Source organism: Canis aureus, chromosome 26, assembly GCF_053574225.1.
Source record: "Canis aureus isolate CA01 chromosome 26, VMU_Caureus_v.1.0, whole genome shotgun sequence".
NCBI lineage: Eukaryota > Metazoa > Chordata > Mammalia > Carnivora > Canidae > Canis > Canis aureus.
In genome coordinates this window covers 28,299,035-28,319,324 of record NC_135636.1, presented here as the reverse complement: position 1 = coordinate 28,319,324, position 20,290 = coordinate 28,299,035, and the positions used below count along the sequence as shown (strand labels likewise).

Sequence of the window (20,290 nt, the reverse complement as noted above, 5' to 3'; positions counted from 1 at the left end):
GCTAGCTTCACTTTCCACAGTTTCAATTACCTGTGGTCAACTATGGTCTGGAAGAAAATGAGTCTCTTTCTGATCTATAGTCAGAAGGTCAATAGTGGCCTAACACTAGGTCAAAATGCCTATGTCATTCACCTCATCACAAAGGCATTTATTATCTCACATCATCACAGAAAGAAGGGTAAGTATGGTACAGTAAGATACTGTGGAGAGAGACCAGTCACATAATTTTTATTACTGTATATTGTTATAACTGTTCTATTATTACTGTTGTTAATCTCTTACTATACCTAATTTATAATTTAAGTTTTATTACAGTATGTACAGGAAAAAATATTATGTGTATATATATGGCTTGGTACTATCTGCAGTTTCACTTATCCACAGAGGTTGTAGAATGTATCCGCTACAGATAAGGAGTAGGGGTGGGGGACTACTGTACTTGTTAATCCCTTCAACTGTGAGTAATTGTTTATGTGGAAAAAGGGTCTTTAAAGATGTAGTTAAGGATCTTGAGAGAAGATCATCCTGGATTATGTAGGTCGGTTTTAAATTCAATATGAATACCCTCACAAGAAGAGAAGACTACATGAAGAAGACATAGTTGCGTAATGAGAATTCACTAGGATGCTAATGGCAGAGACCAGAGTGATGCAGCTATAAGCCAAGCAATGCCTAGGACTATTGTCAACCACCAGAAGCTGGGAGACGGCTATGGACTAGATTCTTCCTCAGATATCCCAAGGAGGAATCGACCCTACTTATACCTTGATTTTGGTCTTCTGGCCTCCTGAACAGTGAGAGATCATTGCTGTCTTAAGCCACCCAATTTGTGGAACTTTGTTAAGGCAATCATAGGAAACTAAAACAAGCCAGCAAAGTCAAGGGGTAACAGGACCTCTAAGTTAACATTGAGGATGGGGGCTGAGAAAGGACGAAACCAGGTTACAAATTCAGCTTATCTCAACTGCATTCTTTTTTGACTTAACTTTATAAATCAATCAAATTATTAAGTGGAAAAAAACAAATGTGGGACTATCTAGACTAGTAGGCACCAACTGCATGGCAGGAAACAAAAACAAAACAATCAGTTATACATAAATTACTACAAATGATGAAATACTATTTTTTATATATAAAACTAAAGTAGGAAAAAAGAGATGGAATCAACATCTCTGACATCAGTCATGTAAATGTCATTTATGATGTATAATATCCCAAAAGATGAAAAGTAGAGCTGAATGTAAACTAGGCACAGGCTATTCCCTAAGGTAGCTGTTTGATTACAATAGACTACAAATTCCAGAAAGAGAAATTTGATAAATTAAACTTAATGACATTAATAATATGTCTGGACTGGGGCACCTGCGTGGCTCAATTGGTTAAGTGTCCAACTCTTAAACTCAGCTCAGGTCTTTTTTTTTTTTTTTTTTTTTTCCTAGCTCAGGTCTTGATCTCAGGGTCATGAGTTCAGGCCCCCATACTGGGCTTTAGGGAAAAAAAGACCTGAGTTAATATCAACAGGACTTCATACAAGGAGTAATATTCTATTATCTTCACAGTTATTTTTCCCCATTAAAGAGAACATGTTATGTACTTGGTTAATAACAGGGCCAGGGTTACCATAATCATCTTTAAATTGAACTATGTTCCTCTGAGTAACTCCAAGCTTTACACTGAAGTATTATATATCTATTCTCCAATAATGGTGAATTCAAAGCACCAGAAATGGATGTACCAAAAGTTCAAATGAAATGTTAAATCATAGCTGTAGACAAAATACATTCATGACACTGGCAACAAGGTACATATTCGCACATTCACGAGCATGTTCTAACGAGGACAGTATCACCAAATATTATTTTTATCCTTCAGTCTGAAGTGGCATATTTTGGGAAATGATATAATGAATCCATAAAGCCCATCAAGAAAGTAATGTCCTCAAGTTACTAACGAAAATGTGCAGCTCTCTTTTGAGAGCCATGAGGGCAACACTGCCAGCTCTTCCCCTCTCTCAGTCCAGGACATTTTCTTTGTGAAATTGATGGTCGTCCTGTCTGATTAGTGGACTAATGAGCTACTGCGTTTGCCTTTTTCTTGTTGACAGTATTTTTCTCAATGCCCTTCAGAGAATGGTTGACACATTTCCAGCTCTTCCATCTGGGGCCTAGCTTTCTGGAGGGTGGAGGGAGAAGGGAAGGAAGGAACTGACAGTTGTCTCGCACTATAATGTGTTGTGTATAGTGTGCAACAACCTAGAGGGAGCCTTTCTTCAGACCACCTGCCTTTACAGCAAGGGCGCCAAAGGCCTGAGGAAGACTTAACAACAAGATGTGTTTTAACATTCAGCACTTGGCAGAATGAAAAACGGAGAAAGTCTGAGCTCAACTGCAGAACACTGAGTTATATACCAACTGAAAGCTTAGATACTGGCAAAACCCAGCCCTCAGAGTACTGTTTTACAGACTAAAGCCACCCGTATCTCTTGTTCACATCACGACTCACAAACCTGCAACACTAGTGTTATTCCTCATGTTTCAGTAACATCGTCTAGTAGAAAAGGCATGTGTATGGAGACTGATAGGTTTTTAAAAAAAATTTTTTTTTTAAATTCATGATAGACATGGGGGGGGGGGCAGAGACACAGGCAGAGGGAGAAGCAGGCTCCATGCCAGGAGCCTGACACGGGACTCGATCCCGGGACTCCAGGATAGTGCCCTGGGCCAAAGGCAGGTGCTAAACTGCTGAGCCACCCAGGGATCCCCCAAGAGACTGATAAATTTAATATGAATTCTCATTCTGTTTTAACTGATAAGTCTTTTATCAAGTCATTTCACCTTTTTAGGTCATTTTTAACAAATATAAAATGAGAGAGAATAAGACTGACCAGGTAGGAAAGATGTAAGGGTAAGAAATGATGCTTAGACTAGTTGCTAGGTTAAAGAAGGTACTCACTCAGAAAAGAGAAATGATTAGAAAATAGGAAGCCTAGTGCCAAGTTCTGTATTTACCATCTAACTAGCCATGTGACCATGTCTGACTTAATATTAACATCTGATTTCCAAAGAAAATGGGTATACTATTAACAGTTAATCCATCTAACTTCAGCAGTATTACATGGAATGATTCAAGAATTAATAGCTGTAAAATCACCAAGTCCAATGTAAGATGGTATTTTTGCTGGAGGCTGGGTATCATGAAGACCAAGTGGTGGTGTGAGATATATATCCAAGTGGCTTATAACCTGACAAAGCCAGCAGCTGCTCAGATGGTGAATAAGGGGTACGTTACAAGAAGGCATTTTCACCCTCTGTTTGGTGACTGTGCCATGTCTTTATGTCATCACTGTTACAGTGACTTCATTTCTGAATTTTCATGGAATGCATACTCATGTTTTATATTCTAGCTGAATTCATAGAAAGAACCACATATCCTGAACTCTTTTCAACTCCCGAAAACTGTAGATACACTTCAAAGAGAAGAAATTCCTTTCAAGTGGGACTTTGAGGTCATAAACACCACTACTTGGTGGTGGTTCTCTTATCAAAGAGAAATAAAGTCTTCACTCCTAGAAACTCAAAATAACCCTTAGTTTTGTTATAAAGGTTCAACTGATTCTAAACACAGATTTTAAGATTTAAAGTAATGGATAATTTAGTCACTCTATGACTTTTGCTTTAGATATTTTGAAGACAAGAATATATAAATGGCTTAAAAATTAAAATCCAAACACATGATCACACGCATTTCCAAGATCACTGAATAGCTTTAACACCTAACCCTGTAAAGCCAAACAATTTGAGCTAGAGAGGAGGAGCAAACATGGAAAAGTATGTCTGAATAAATGACCTTACTTCTACATCATGCAATATGCTATGTATGCCATGAAAACAGAACACAATAAGCAGCTCTGTGTGTGACAACAATGTTTTTCCTTCCCACATAGAATTTGAAGAATCAGACACGAAACTAAAGACTGGAACTTTTCTGTAGCCTTAAGAGAAGTAATACTGAACATAAACACAAATTCCAGATAAATATTACTTAAAAATGAACTTGATGTGAAAAATGCTTTATCATTACCTGTTTTGTATGAAAGTGATTCTCTCATCACTTCAAACACAAAGTTACGGTGAAGGGTATCATAATATATATAGTAATGATCAGTACACAGTAGATACTCTCCATGTTTACTTGAATTAAATTAAAAATCTATTAATAATTATATTATTTGGCCCTTCAGATCTTTATCTACGCTAAGCTTTCAGTAGAAGAAGATATGGTCATTGCTCCTTATCATCACTGAGAAAAATGAGATGAATATAGATCTTTCAGATGCACAGGATTGCTGATCATTCCAAACATGATGACCAAGGAAGCCATTATATCTATTTCTTTAAAAACAACAACAACAACTCAGAATCCTAAGAAACAATTGTGAAGTTTTAAACATAATTTTCTTTGGGGGCAGAGGCAAAAATGGATGACTTTCTATTCTGTATGTATAAGCATATATTTATATGGTTCAGAAATCAGTATGATATAAAAAGAAATTTTCCTTGCTCCTGTCCCTACTTACCCCACCTCATAGGGAACCATTTTAAATTCCTATCCTACCCTTATTTATACACGTGTAAATATGTTGATGTTACATCGAATGTCCCCAATAATGGCCTCTCTGCTGCCACAACCTTTGCAACGTATCAGAAGTAGCATCTCTATCCCTATACCCTGAATCTGGCCAGGGCCTCTGACTGGCTTTGACCAATGTAAAGTGATAGAAATAACAGAGTGCCAGTTCTGAGCGTCTCTTTCACCCAGCGATGAAAGCAAATCCAGACTCATCTGCAGTAGGATGAGACCACATGGAGAAGAGAGGAGTTGTACCAGCTAAGGCCAGCTGATCCCTCCAAACACATGAGAGCCTAACCTAATGGGTCTGGTCTGCAGCTAGCTGATTGCAGACATTCATATATGAATGAATAAGAACCAAGAGCAGAACAAATGTCTGACTCACAGTCATAAGAAAAAAAAAAACCTTATTGTTTTAGGTGACTTTTTTTTTTAAGACTTTATATATTTATTCATGAGAGAGAGAGAGAGAGAGAGAGAGAGAGAGAGAGAGAGAAGCAGAGATACAGGCAGAGGGAGAAGCAGACTCAATGCAGGGAGCCCAACATGGGATTCAATGCCCGGTCTCCAGGATCACACCCTGGACTGAAGGTGGCATTAAACCGCTGAGCCACCTGGGCTGCCCTAGGCAACTAAGTTTTAATGAGGTTTGTTAGACAGCAATAGACTCCTAGGTAAGGGATCTATACCACACACTGTACTGTTCCTTAGTTTTTTTTTTTTTCTTTAAAGACTTTATTTATTTATTTATTTATTTATTTATTTATTTATTTATTTATTTATTTAAATATTTGAGAGAGAGAGAGAGAGGCAGAGACACAGGCGGAGGGAGAAGCAGGCCCCATGCCAGGAGCCCGACCTGAGACTGGATCCTGGGATTCCAGGACTGCACCCTGGGCCAAAGGCAGGTGCTAAACCGCTGAGCCACCCAGGGATCCCCTGTTCCTTAGTTTTTTGTTGTCGCTCTTTTGTCTTGTTTTATAATTTCAAAGCATGTTCTGAAACTCTTAATTCCACAACCTTTTTTCTTTAACAGATGCATGATATTCCACTGTGTGAACACACCATCGTTTATTTAAATAATCCCCTATTGACAAATAATGGGATTATCTATTATCATTTGTAGCTGAATTTTGCGGCTGTCTAGGTCTCATGCAAAATACTTCACTATATTTGCCAGGCTTTGGGGAAGAGATAAGAGAAGTCAGGGCCCCAAGTTATGGGAAACACATATTGAAATGTTTGCAAAGTACTAAGGATATAAAGAAGTAGAAAGATACCATGTATGAAGGCCAAGGACGACCTTATAGAGCATTAACTAGGTCAGTGAGAAGGCTACATGAACTTGCCAGGTAGCACACAAGGACAAAAGCATGAAAGATACAATTTAAACAGTGCCCCTAAAGTTGGGATCAGAACCAAGGAAAAAAAATCAGAAAAAAGATTTCCTTGCCCACAGTCTCTCTTTAACCATTCCCAAGATAGGGAAATGTTCTGAATGTCTAACTGTCAGATGAGAAACATTTCCAAAACTGACAATCCTAATTTGCTAAAGTTAGAGGAAAGAACATCAAAATTGCTGTTGCACTTGTAGGCTTCTAAGGCTGGTTAAACTGACTGTGGGGATAGCACCTGCTTAAGGATGAGCATTTCCCATCAGTGTAGCTCTGCCATAAGCCTGATAACACATCCAACTTTCTAATAACATGCAGGCTTCACATGCAGAGACAGCCAGGAATAACTGTTTACGATGACAGATAATTTATCATTCAACAGAAATTGAAGCATAATGACTCAAAGAAATTACAGAAAGTGTTTTATAAGAGACCTTGAAGACAGAGCTCAATTAAAACAAAATTAATGCTTTACTGTATACTAACAATAGGAATTGAAAAAACAAATTTTCCCATTCCACATTTATAAATAACAAATAAAATTAATTTATCGAATACATTCTCACAGCTGAGGGATCAGCAAACTTTTTCTGCAAAGGGCAATATTAAATATTTTTGGCTTTGTGGACCATATGGTCTCTGTCAGAACAATTCAACTCTGCTGTTGTAGCACACTTTAGACAATGCACAAAGGAATGGACTTGGCTGTGTTCCAATAAAACTTTATTTACAAAAATAAGCAGTAGGACGTTGCAAATGGCAATGGAAAAAACTAGAGGGTATTATGCTAAGCAAAATAAGTCAATCAGAAAAAGACAATTATCACTGTCACTGAATTTAAGAAGCAAAACAGAAGATCAGGGCAGCCCCGGTGGCACAGCGGTTTAGCGCCGCCTGCAGCCCAGGGCGTGATCCTGGAGACCCTGGATCGAGTCCCACGTCAGGCTCTCTGTATGATGCCTGCTTCTCCCTCTGCCCGTGTCTCTGCCTCTCTCTCTCTCTGTATCTATGAATAAATAAATAAAAACTAAAAAAAAACAAAAACAAAAAAACAGAAGATCATAGGGGAAGAAAAGAAAAAGTGAAACATGATGAAATCAGAAAGGAACACAAATCATAACAGACTCTAAATCATAGGAAACAAACTGAGGGCTGCTGGGGTGTGGGGGGAGGATGGGTAACAGGGTGATGAACATTAAGGAGGGCACAAGATTAATGAGCACTGGGTATTATATAAGACTGATGAATCAATGACCTCTACCTCTGAAACCAGTAATACTGTACATGTTAACTAACTGAATTTAAACAAATAAAAAATAAAATAAAAAAAAACAGGCAGTGGGCCATAGTTTACTGACCCCTGCAATGGCTGATTAAAATATTGGAAAAATTAAGTTTTTAATTTTTAGTTTATTTCCACGCCTCTAACGTCTATTTTGCAGCATCCATTGAATTGGTTCATCTGAATAAGATTTTTATTCTCTTAAGATTAGATATGAAAGAGAATTTACTTATAACCTTCAAGGAAAATTATAGAAAATTATTTTTTAAAAAAACATTATTGGGATCCCTGGGTGGCGCAGCGGTTTAGCGCCTGCCTTTGGCCCAGGGCGCGATCCTGGAGACCCAGGATCAAATCCCACGTCAGGCTCCCAGTGCATGGAGCCTGCTTCTCCCTCTGCCTGTGTCTCTGCCTCTCTCTCTCTCACTGTGTGCCTATCATAAATAAATAAAAATTAAAAAAAAATAAACTAATAAAAAAAAAAACATTATTACTAAAACAGGAACTCGGAGCTAGCTGAGGAGTTGCAAAGATGAGGCTACTTATCTGATGTTCTTCCAAAAGTCAGATATACATAAAATACCTCAAAGATGACTAGCAAACTGAGAAGGATCATTTGCTTCACGATGATGCTAATTTCCTCCCTAGGTTCCCTCTTTTCTCTATCTTCTACCAGTGCCATCTGATCCCAGACACAGAGACATGCAGAGTATATAAATGACCCTAATAGCTTGATAACAACAAAAACCCCAGAATGAGCAAGAGAGATTTAAAGACACAATTCCCAAAAGAAACTTTACAAATGGCTGATAAGGACATAAAAAGATGCTCAGCATACCAGTTACCAAAGAAATACAAATCATGGGGTGCCTGAGTGGCTCAGTCAGTTAAGGGTCTGTCTGCCTTTGGCTCATGACCTGAGGCCTGGGGTCCTGGGATGGAGCTCTCTGCTCAGAAGGGGGTCTGCTTCTCCCTCTGCCCCTCCCCTTCCTCTTGCATGCTCTCTCAAATTAAATCTTTAAAAAAAAATTACAATACCACAACAAAAAGGAACACACTACTGATACATTTATCCAACAATATGGGAAAATGTCAAAAGCATTAGGCCAAGTGAAAGATGCCAGACACACAACAAAACTACATACCATATTATCCTATTTATACAAAATTTGAGACAAAATTAATGACAAAAAGCAAATGAGTAGCTATCTGAGACTGATGGAAAGAAATGGACTACAAAGGGGCATGTCAGAGAGCATGATAAAGCTTTCTATAGTGATGGAAATATTCTACAACCTGATTGTAATGATGCTAACACAACTAGATATGATAGCTAAAACTTAAACTGTATACATGAAATAAATGGATTTTATCTGATCTAAATTATACCACAATAAAGGTGAGGGAAAAAAGCAAACCAGGGGCACCAGGGTGGTTCCGTGGTTAAGCACATCTGCCTTTGGCTCATGTCCTGTTCCCAGTATCCTGGGATCAAGTCCTCTATAAGGCTCCCCCTAGGGAGCCTACTTCTCCCTCTGCCTGTCTCTCTGCCTCTCTTTCTGTTTCTCTCATGAATAAATAAAATCTTAAAAAAAAAAAAAAGGCAAACCAAATGCAGTAATGTATTTTTTTTATAATTGCAATCAAGGTGAGTTTATCCAAGAATGCAAGGTTAATTTTATATATTTAAAATCCAATATAATTCAACATATTAACAGATTAAAAGAAATACCTTAAAATCACTTAAATAATTACAGAAAAAACTTTCATTAAGACCCAATTTCCACTCATGAATATGAAGAAAACTAGAAAGAGAAGATCAATTCCTTAACTGGATAAAGGGTATTTCCCAAAAACCCATATAAAATATCATACTTATTGGTGAAGTATTATTACAAGCAATGCCTTTCATCTCAGAAAGGAGATAAATCAAAGCTTCCAGTCAACATTTATTCAAGAATCAAACCACAGCAGCAGGACTGTTAAGAAATAATGGGTATGAAGACCTGAAAGGTAGAAATGAAACTGTCCTTTTGTACATATCAGATGACTTTCTATAAAAGAAAACCAAGAGAATCTACCATTCAATAATTAGATTACGCAGTTCAGTAAGACTGTTAGATAGAAGTTCAATATTATAAAAATGAATTGGATTCCTATATCCTGGCAAACAAATACTATTTTCAAAAATATATGAATTACAACAAAAATTATAAACCATCTAGAAATAAGCCTGACACAAAATATATAAACTTTATGATGAATGTAAGTAATTGAAAAGACATAAAAAGAGATTTAAGCAGTTAGAAAGCTCTAGCATGCTTATGCTTATGATTATCACCAACATTTTCTCTTCATTTTAATGTAGAAATTCAATGAAAAAAATTTAAGATTTTATTTATTATTCATGAGAAACACACAGAGAGAGAGAAAGAGAAAGAGAGAGAGGCAGAGACACAGGCAGAGGGAGAAACAGGCTCCATGCAGGGAACTGGATGTGGGACTTGATCCCAGGTCTCCAGGATCACACCCTGGGCTGAAGCTGATGCTAAACTGCTGAGCAGTCTGGGCTGCCCTCAAAGCAATTCTAATTGAATGCACCCAAGATTTTTAGAGTAATCTGATGAACAAATACTAAAATTTAGGTTCAAAAATTAACATGTTAAATGTAAATGCACAAAAGAACACAAAACTAGGGCAGCCCCGGTGGCTCAGCGGTTTAGTGCCACCTACAGCCCAAGGAGTGGTCCTGGAGTTCCCCAGATCCAGTCCCACATCAGGCACCCTGCATGGAGCCTGCTTCTCCCTCTCTCTCTGTGTCTCTCATGAATAAATTAAAAAAAAAAAAAAAAAACTTTAAAAACAAGGTAATAGGGGCGCTTGGGTGGCTCAAGTTAGGCATCTGCCTTCATCGGGTCATCGGGTCGGGTCATCGGGTCGTGATCCCCGGGTCTTGGGGGGTCCTGGAATCCAGCACCAGGTTGGGCTCTCTGCTTGGTGGGGAGCCTGCTTCTCCTGCTCCCTCTGCCCCTCTGCCTGCTTGTGCTCTTTCACATAAACAAATGAAATCTTTTAGGGATCCCTGGGTGGCTCACCACTTTTGCGCCTGCCTTTGGCCCAGGGCATGATCCTGGAGTCCCAGGATTGATCCCTGCCTGGAGCCTGCTTCTCCCTCTGCCTGTGTCTCTGCCTCTCTTTCTCTCTGTGTCTCTCGTGAATAAATAAATAAAATCTTAAAAAATAAATAAAATAAATAATAAATAAAATCTTTAAAAAATAAAAACAAAGGAATAATAAATATCAAATTCAAGACAATAACTACACCAAACGGAAGAAAAGGAACTGAGTATCAGGCAGCTACAGATTGTAGTTCTAATATTTTACTTTTTTGAAAGATCTGAAGCAAAATGTAAGACAAACTACTAAATTTTGATAGAGCTAAGAGTGGGTACACGAGTGTTTGTTATGCTGTGTGTTTTCTTATTTTGTAAGCCTGAAATATTTCGTAAGAAAAGAAAGATCACTAGCTGCAATGGGAAAAATGTTAAGATCATAATACAGGAAGATACTATTTATTAAACGGTTGTTACAATGAGAGATGACTGTGGCCTGAGACTGCAGTAGCAACAGGAATGGTAAGGGCGGGGGGCAGATTTCAAACATATTTAGAGTTATAATAAATAGGATTTGTTGGTTGATTAGATGTGGAAGATAAAACAAGTGACCAAGACAGAGGCCACTAAAAGGAAAGTATATTGGAGGGGAGAGATGATGAGTTCAGTATTAGACACAATTACAATTGCTTCATTATGCCTCAGATGGAGAGGAAAGAAGGCTGGAATAAAATTGCAAGATACAGCTTTGCATCCTGATTGTTCTACCAATTTATGTGCTGTGGGACCTTGAACAAGTCACTCCAGAGTCCTGCTTTCCTCCTCTGTAACATGAAGGAAAGCAAGATGTGGAAAGGTCATAAAGTACCCAGTGAGAAAGTGCTGTTACACTATTGATACAGGAGATATTTTGAGACAGCTATCCATCAGTAATGTATTCATAATCATTATGCCACTATATGTTGAAAGTAACTAACGGGTCTCCTCCAATGCTAATGACTTTAATATTTAAAGATATGTTGTAATTGCCTGCCAACATCAAAACCTTGTTGATAACCTTAATGCAAGTTAAAAGCAGCAGCAACACAGCTGACTTGATAATGTAAATAGGGAAAAGTGAAATATGGATTTTTGCTTCCCAGCTCCAGCAAATGTTTATTTGGAATAATATAGTTATCTACTCCAACTGCACACCATCTGTTTCAAGTCTCCACCAAGTTAATATTTTTCACATGAACAGAAATGACTTAAAACTGCGTTTGATTAACATCTTGCCTTCCCATGGAGGTTACTCCTACCATAATCTAAATCTAATGAATATCAGCAGCCTCTGAATATTGTGTGGCATTGTTGTTCTGGCCAAATACACGCAGCTCAGGTCAGATAACTCAGAGATCAAAGACTGTCAATGGGTCAGTTAACTGTAGTCCTGGTTAAATAAAATCCTTCTTACAAGTTTTTCTGGAGACAAGAAAAATGATAAAAATTTCTCACACAGCAAGTTAATGGCTTTCCTAAGATTCAACACGGGTCTCTCTGGTTCCATCTACTGATGCACTTGGTGCTACAATTTCTCTGGAACACTGAACTTTCTAGAGTAATCCATCAGTAAATTCTGACAAGTCAACTATAAAATATATTACTATATATCACTTATCTCATCTCCACTGTTCCATTTTAACTCAAGCCACTGTCATCTCTTACCTGAGGCAACTGCCTCCTAACTACTCATCCTGCTTTTTTTTTTTTGCTTTTTGTCCTTTCTAAGCCATTTTGCATGTAGCAGTCAAAGTGTTGAATAAAAACCTCAAGTAGGGGTGACTGGCTGGCTAAGTTGACAGAGCATGGATTCTTGATTTCAGGGTCATAAGTTCAAGCCCCATGTTACACACAGAGCTTACTTAAAAATTTTTTTAAATAAAAGATTTAAAATTTTTAAAAATCAAGTAGATCCTTTTATAGATCTACTTAAACTGCTCTAATGGTTTCCAAATGCTCTTACAACATAAACTCTTTACTTTGGCTTAAATGCAATGATATATTCAGGCTTCTCAAACTGTGGTCTGGGAACTCTAAGGGATTCCAGAAACCTCTGGGGCTGTGTGTGTGTGTAGGGATAATTTTCATAATAGGAGGTTGTCTGATTTCATTACTCTTATGCTTTCATGAATGTACAGTGGCCTTTTCCAGTGACTACGCAATGAATGATAATGTAAGAGACTCCGTGTGGAAGCAAATGAGAATCCAGTTATCTTCTACTAAGCAAGTCAAAAGTTTGCAAAACTTTAAAAACGGTGCCATTAATAGTTCTGTCTCCTGGGGTCTTAACATTGTCAAATATTTGAATAAAACTATCTTATCATGAGTAATCAAAAGACAAGTGGTTGTGTAAACCCACCAAACTACATAGTCCTGCTGCTCACAGCGGTAGGATGCCAAGAAGGGGGGAAAATGTCTATGTGCTTAATTCAATCTGGTTTCCAAGAGTTTACTTATTAAACTCTCTCTGGGAAACTACTTTAAAGCAGTATCAAAAACTAGCTGAGGGTTTGATCGGTTTAACTACTTTCTGGAAGCTCTCTGTGGACAAGACAATGGGATTATAGACATTTTTTGAGTTTATGAGTAGATGTGCTCCTGAGTCATGACAACAAGTATTCTCTAAACTATGGTATTCAGAGAAAGCTTCTGGCAAATCCATGTGCAATATAAAGATTATTTCTATAACATTACACAAATTAACATTACACAAATTAACATTTTCTAATATAGATTTTTGTATAGGATTTCATAATATAGAGCTGCACTATCCAATATGGTACCGATTAGCTACACGCAGCTAATAAGCACCAGAAATGTGGCTAGTCTAGATTCAGATATGCTTTACATAAAATAATACCAAGTTTCAAGATTTATTTATTTATATATTTTTTAAAGATTTTATTTATTTATTCATGAGAGAGAGGGGGGGATGGGGGGGCAGAGACATAGGCAGAGGGAGAAGCAGGCTCCATGCAGGGAGCCCAAGGCGCACACGACTCCATCCTGGGACTCCAGGATCATGCATGCCCTGGACAGAAGGCAGGCGCTAAACCACTGAGCCACCCAGGGATCCCAGTTTCAAGATTTAGTACTAAAACAAGGAATATACAGGACGCCAGGTGGCTCAGCAATGGAGTATCTGCCTTCGGCTCAGGGCATGATCTTGGAGTTCCTGGATTGAGTCTCACATTGGGCTCCTTGTATGGAGCCTGCTACTCCCTCTGCCTATGTCTCTGCCTCTATCTCTCATGAATCAATCAATCAATCAATCAATAAATAAATTATAAAAAATAAATTTAAAAAGGAATATAATATCTCAATAGTTTTAATAATGATTGTTGAAATGGTACTTTATTTTTTTAAAGATTTATTTATTTGAGAAAGAGAGAGAGAGAGAGCCCAAGCAGGGGGAGGAGCAGAGAGAGGCAGTAGCAGGCTTCTTGCTGAGTACGGAGCCAAACTCAACTTGAGGCTCAATCCCACGACCCTGGTATCATGACCAGAGCAGAAGCCAGATGCCCAACCGAATAAGCCACCCAAGTGCCCATGAAATAATATTTTAGACACATATATTATTAAAGTAATTTCACCTGTTCTTTTTAAATAAAGCTACTAGAAAATTTTACATATGTAGCCTCTACTTGTGGCTGGAATATAGTTAGATAGCTCTTACAGAGGAATATATATAGTGATAGAAAAAAATATGGGTCTCTGGAGTCACACAGATCGTTTAACCTGATCGTTTAACTACTTTTCTAGATCTTTGATAGTAGGAACAGTTCCTCCTCAAAGTCTCAGTTACTTGCTTATAATATGTAGTCAATACTGTCCAGCTGCTGGGTTAGTGCTGACAATCAAAACAAATAAAAAAATAGAACAATCTAGAGCAGACCATAAGCCATGGGAACAAATTCATCTTTGTGTCATTTCAAGGAGAATCTGGACAATGATGACCTCACAAAATTAATGCTGAGCAACTTCAGGCAGCCCCGGTGGCGCAGCGGTTTAGCGCCGCCTGCAGCCCAGGGCATGATCCTGGAGTCCCAGGATCGAGTTCCACGTCAGGCTCAGGCTCTCTGCATGGAGCCTGCTTCTCCCTCTGCCTGTGTCTCTGCCTCTCTCTCTCTCTCTCTGTATCTCTATGAATAAATAAATAAAATCTTAAAAAAAAAAAAAAAAAGGCTGAGCAACTTCGAGTAGGATAGTTTTGATTTTTCCTTCTCAGGGTATAAGCTCAAAATAAAAAGAATTTAATTAACTAATCGTTTAATGGGCCTCAAACTTTGAGGGATATAATATACATATGGAACTGAGGTGCTTTATTATAATGCATATTTTAAATTAAAATACCAACAAAAATAATACTCAAGTCTACAAGTCTCCATTAAGTTGAAGTTTCAGTCTTCTCATTTTAATGGGAAGACCCAATGATTCATTCTAAATTCCTGACTTCATCACTATCAAAGTTCTAATGCAATGTAAACTATGTGAAGGAAACAATGTTTAGAACAAATGGTCCAGATGTGAGCATCTGCCTCTCATTCGCCTTGGGACAGAAATCATGAGTTAAGATTAATGGCTCTAAATGCCAAAACAAGTTAAAATTAAGCATATGTAAAATGATTTAATTGGTTTTCCATACAAATCTACCAAAGGAAATATAATTAAAATGAATTTCAATCAACAAAGACAAAGAATATTACATTTAAGTAACAAAGTTTAGATTCAGGTAAAGACAATTCTTGGAGACTCTCCTATATACTCTGAAAAAGCTAGCAATCCAGTTCCCAGTTTCAAACTAGGACAATCTTGAATTTCTACGCCCTAATTATGAATCTTTGAGGAAAAAAAATTAACAGTCAAAACATATACCTCTGTAGGATCACAGGACCTTTTCCTGATTCAGAGCTGCTTTTCTATCTTTACTTCTCTATTATAATTCCCCTTGGCCATCCATGCTCCACAAAGCACTTTTTATTATTTAGAAACTCTTGACTGTGAAGGATCTTTAGATTTTATCTATTTTTAACTCATACTCAATGCAAGAATCTGTTATAGAATATAAATGGCTTTCATGAATCCCATCTCTGCTTAAAACCTTCAGAGAGGATAGGATGAGCAAGTTCCACTGTTTTGGGTAAAGAACCAACCTTAACAAAAATCTCTGTTTACTTATTTTTAAAATAAGGGGGAAGGGATCCCTGGGTGACGCGGCGGTTTAGCGCCTGCCTTTGGCCCAGGGCGCGATCCTGGAGACCCGGGATCGAATCCCACGTCAGGCTCACGGTGCATGGAGCCTGCTTCTCTCTCTGCCTGTGTCTCTGCCTCTCTCTCTCTCTGTGTGTGACTATCATAAATAAATAAATAATTTTAAAAAAATAAAATAAGGGGGAAAAGAATATTAATTTATTACAACATTGACAGTATTACATGAGCATGTACTGGCACTCCCTCACAACATAAAGTATCATACCACCACCACCACCCCCCAAAAAAGTATCATACCCATTAATTAGCTACCTGTTTAGCGGAGTGGAGCAATAATCAAATTGAGACTGGTGTGCAAAGGAGGACAAAAGGATTAAACTCATATTTCAATAGCCCACCATGAAAGAATAATCATGCTTTCCTTCCATAGTAAAGCTTTTCTCCTAAAGTTTACTTTAAATCTGCCATGGCCAAGGTTTTAATATCAATTTCTCCACATTCCCTCAGCCAGTCCTCCATCATTCTGCCAAAGCCTAACAAAATAGTATAGTGAATTTGGGGAGAAAATAATGATGTATTTCCAGTTCAAACTGTAGGGCTTTATCTAAATGCTTGTTACTTTCCATTAGTTACAGTATTGGATTACTAATGTACTAGGAAGAAAAGGCACAGAAATAAATGTATGTTAAAGTACTGACATTCAATTAGTGTGGTTAAAAAACAATTTCTCTGCCAGAAAAATGTTTCCTACAGTTTGACTGTGTGACCTCACTCCTGGGAATTTGTCCTCAGAAAATAACTCAAGGGAAAAACCAATTTATACCACACAGGAATGGTTAATTAAATGGTGGAACCGCATGTCAATGTGAACTGTAAAGGCATTAAAAATTATAATTATGAAAATCATTTAACACTTGGGAAAATGCATACAGTATAAGATTGTGGGGGAAGTCTTCTACAAAAATGATATATACAGTATAATTACAATTATTTATAAAAAAGATACATATGGTCACAGTATGGAAAGGAACACAAAAATGAAATTGAATGGAACTGAAGACATGTGGGAATAATAGATAAATACTAATTTCCTCAAATCCTTTTAGAAGATTGCTTATAAAATATTCTCATTTGCTCTCTCACTCAATTTCCTTTTCTACAGGAGAATTATAAGACATCCACTGGGCTGCCAAGCATTCCTAACATGTTAAGTCTTTCTTCACACAGAAGCAGTATGATCTAGTTACAGTGACCTCATTTTTGAAACAGAAATTTTAACAAGTAGTTAAAGGTCAGGGAACAATGGCACAGAATATTTGCAATAGAATGAATGACAAAAAAAAATTGAAGGTCAGAAACCCTAGACCCCAGTCTTACCCCACCTGAGAGGCATAGATAGGTAAAAACACGCTCTTTATTTAGACCTACTACCCTAAGATACAATCCCAGTAACTTGGTTGTACGATGAACGACATGTCAGTTAACCTGTCACAAGTTCATTGTGAGTTTAAAAGATACCATTGTAAACAAATAAGAACATCTAAAATGGTACACTATGTAAAATAGGCAGTTAAGCTGGCCTCTCTGTCCAATTTGTTTTGTCATCAGGTTAATAATCTTGTTTGTTTTTTTTTTAAGATTTTATTTATTTATTCATGACAGACACAGAAAGAGAGGCAGAGACACAAGCAGAGGGAGGAGAAGCAGGCTCCATGCAAGGAGCCCCATGCAGGACTCAGTCCTGGGAATTTGGAATCACGCTCTGAGGCAAAGGCAGATGCCCACCCCTGAGCCACCCACGCGTCCCTAATAATCCTGTTCTAAACTGCAAACTACACAAAACATACCACCACCACCACCACCACCACCACCACCCACTATTATTATTGTTATTACTGCACCTACTAAGAAGCCAGGTGTAGAAGCTAGCTAGAGATTACCTAATGGGCTGAGGGAAAGGTGTAAACCAAAAATGTCGCTTAAACCTAATGACAAAGATGAGAGTATGCAATCAAGAAAGAAAATAGAGAGCAAGCCCACAATTAAACGCATGGTACAGTTGGTAGAAGAAGAGGTACAGGAAAGTGCTTCAAACATTGAGACAGTTGTCTTTTGGGAGTGAAAGTACTGAAAATGAAAGCCTACTACCATACCACTCCCTACAGAAAAAATACATCTGAGGAAATGGTTTCTAAATGCACTGCTGGCATTGACTAGGTCACCACCTAAATCGAAACAAGGTGACTTAGGACTTATTTAATTAATCAACATCCCTCTATGATTTCTTATGTTAATTCAACAATAATTCATTCTCAATTGTGTGTAATTTTATCCTTTTCTAAATGATTGAAAAATATTTCCTAATACAATTTACTTAATATAAAATACTGAGACGTTTCATATAAACATAATGAACTCAGAAATAAAGACACACCCTCAAAGCTAATCAAAAATTATATTCAAAGTACTGATTCATAAGAATAATTGTATCTCCCCAATCAGCTGAAGAACTTTAAACTACAAAACCATACAGTCAGTCTGTCCAGACCAAGAAAATGAGACCAGATAAGGATAAGGGGCTTGGGCTGTGGTCCTGGGAAAAGGCCCATTACCATGTGGCTAGAACAACTTTACAGTAATGAGTAAACCAAAGTAACAGATTCCTCAAATTAATACAACAGTGCTCCTGTATAAAGGACTGGTAGATGGCAACACAATCTAATTAATCTGCAATCTAATTACAATTACAAATTATAAAAAAAAATAGAATCTAATTGTAGATGTTACAGGATGAAAACAATGCATGCACATTCAGAGTGTACTTCTCCATTGAAATAATGACAGATAAATATACAGCAACATAGAAAAATCCTTGATATAATGTACAGGGAAAAAGCATGAGATAATAACCAAAATAACATGTAAAAAGCAAAGACAATCAGGCAAAACTGAAAGGGACTGTGGAAAAACTAAGAAGTTGGTATTTTTGTTTTGTTTGTTCTTGATTTTTTAAAGTAGGCTCCACGCCCAGCATGGAGCCCAACGTGGGGCTTGAATTCAAGGCCCTGAGATCAAGACTTGAACCAAAATCAAGAGTCGGACACTTAAACCAACTAAGCCACCCTGATGCCCCAAGAAGTTGGTTTTAATGAAAGGGAGTGCTGTCATTCCTTTTTTTTTTTTTTAAGTCTTTTTTTATTTTTAAGAATTTTATTTATTTATTCATGAAAGATACAGAAAGAGAGAGGCAGAGACACAAGCAGAGGGAGAAGCAGCAGGCTCCATGCAGGGAACCCAATGTGGGAATCGATCCCAGGACTCCAGGGTCAAGCCCTGGGCCAAAGGCAGACGCTCAACCACTGAGCCCAGGGATCCCTGAGTGCTGTTATTCCTAAAGCAAGAAGTTGCCATGATGATTCATTTTATCAATTATTGCTGAGAGACTAACATGATCCAAGCACTGTACTAAGCGCATGGAATACAAACATGAAGCTGTAATACTAACCCTCAAAGAGTTCAGAGGATAGCTAGGTGATTAAGAATTAAAAGGAGGACAAAAAAAAAAGAATTAAAAGGAGGGGAAAAAAAAAGAATTAAAATCAGGGACTTCAAGTAGACTGGAAGTAGAGACATACAAAAAAGGCAAGAATAAGGTGAATCTTATAAAAAACAATCAAATCGTATTGTATTTAAATGATAAAACAGGTTGATGGCCACCATGAAGAATCAGCTAAAAACATTCTTGTCCATCAAAAGTAGACTATATCCACATACAATACTGCTTCTGCAACCAAATACAGGGATGTCTCTTCTAGAGACTTTGCTCATCCCACCTTCTTAACATACATCTTAGTTCACTGGCTTACAAATTTAGAGGCTAACTTTTCATTCTGTTTGAGAACAGAACAGATGGCCTACACAGCATAAACTCTCCTAAGAACTAATTTTTACCAATCACATGTGGTTAAAAATCCAGATTTATACCTACAGATTAGTGAGCAACGGAAACCCTCATAATGACTTGACAATTATTCAGTGTGACAGCTGTTTGTACCACTATCAAATGTGAGTTTTAAAACATAGGCTAACACTTCTGGTTCCTCTGGATTAAAACAACACCCCCACTCCTTTAAAAAAAAAGAAAAGAAAAGAAAAGAAAAGAAAAGAAAAGAAAAGAAAAGAAAAGAAAAGAAAAGAACCTGAGTTAAAATACTGAGCATAGGTACAAAAGTCTTTGCAAAGAAAATTTTAGAAGGTAATACTAAAAAAACTACATTACTGACATAACCATAGACATATATATTTGCTCATCACAATGTTCTTGTTGTATACTAAGGATTCATGACATATTTTCATTAAAAAACAAAACCAGGGGTGCCTGAGTGGCTCAATTAGTTGGCTGAGTGTCTGCCTTTGGTTCAGGTCATGATCCCGGGTCCTGGTATCGAGCCCCAAATCAAGCTCCCTGCTCAGCACGAGAACCTGTCTCTCTCTCCCCCTCTGCTTGTGTGCATTCTCTCTCACTCACTCTGTCTCTCAAAAATAACACTAAAAAAAATTTTTTTAAAGGAAAATAAAAAAACAAAACAAAACAAATGGCAGTGATATCTGTATGCTGCAGA

The 20,290-nt window shown here is 37.5% G+C and overlaps 1 protein-coding gene and 2 long non-coding RNA genes across 11 annotated transcripts in view; 2 read left to right on the top strand and 1 right to left on the bottom strand.

The window, feature by feature from the left end:
* CBFA2T2 (CBFA2/RUNX1 partner transcriptional co-repressor 2) overlaps window positions 1-20,290 on the bottom strand; it is a 145,959-nt gene that overhangs the window by 41,282 nt on the left and 84,387 nt on the right. For 3 of the 9 annotated variants that reach the window (XR_013365163.1, XM_077872761.1, XM_077872762.1), the window contains exon 1: window positions 3,151-3,297. The exons of 4 other annotated variants lie outside the window; for them this stretch is intronic. The gene's annotated coding sequence lies outside the window, so the exon portion shown is untranslated. Of the gene's footprint in view, window positions 1-30; window positions 125-3,084; window positions 3,298-20,290 lie in introns of those variants that run through there. 2 more of the 9 variants (XM_077872767.1, XM_077872764.1) reach the window with 2 other exon arrangements.
* The window catches only part of LOC144298206 (uncharacterized), a 54,982-nt gene that overhangs the window by 5,100 nt on the left and 29,592 nt on the right, over window positions 1-20,290 (top strand). The window lies entirely within an intron of this gene.
* On the top strand, window positions 2,783-4,559 carry LOC144298207 (uncharacterized). Its single transcript, XR_013365165.1, has 2 exons — window positions 2,783-3,279; window positions 4,241-4,559. It is a non-coding gene; the product is annotated as an uncharacterized LOC144298207 (long non-coding RNA).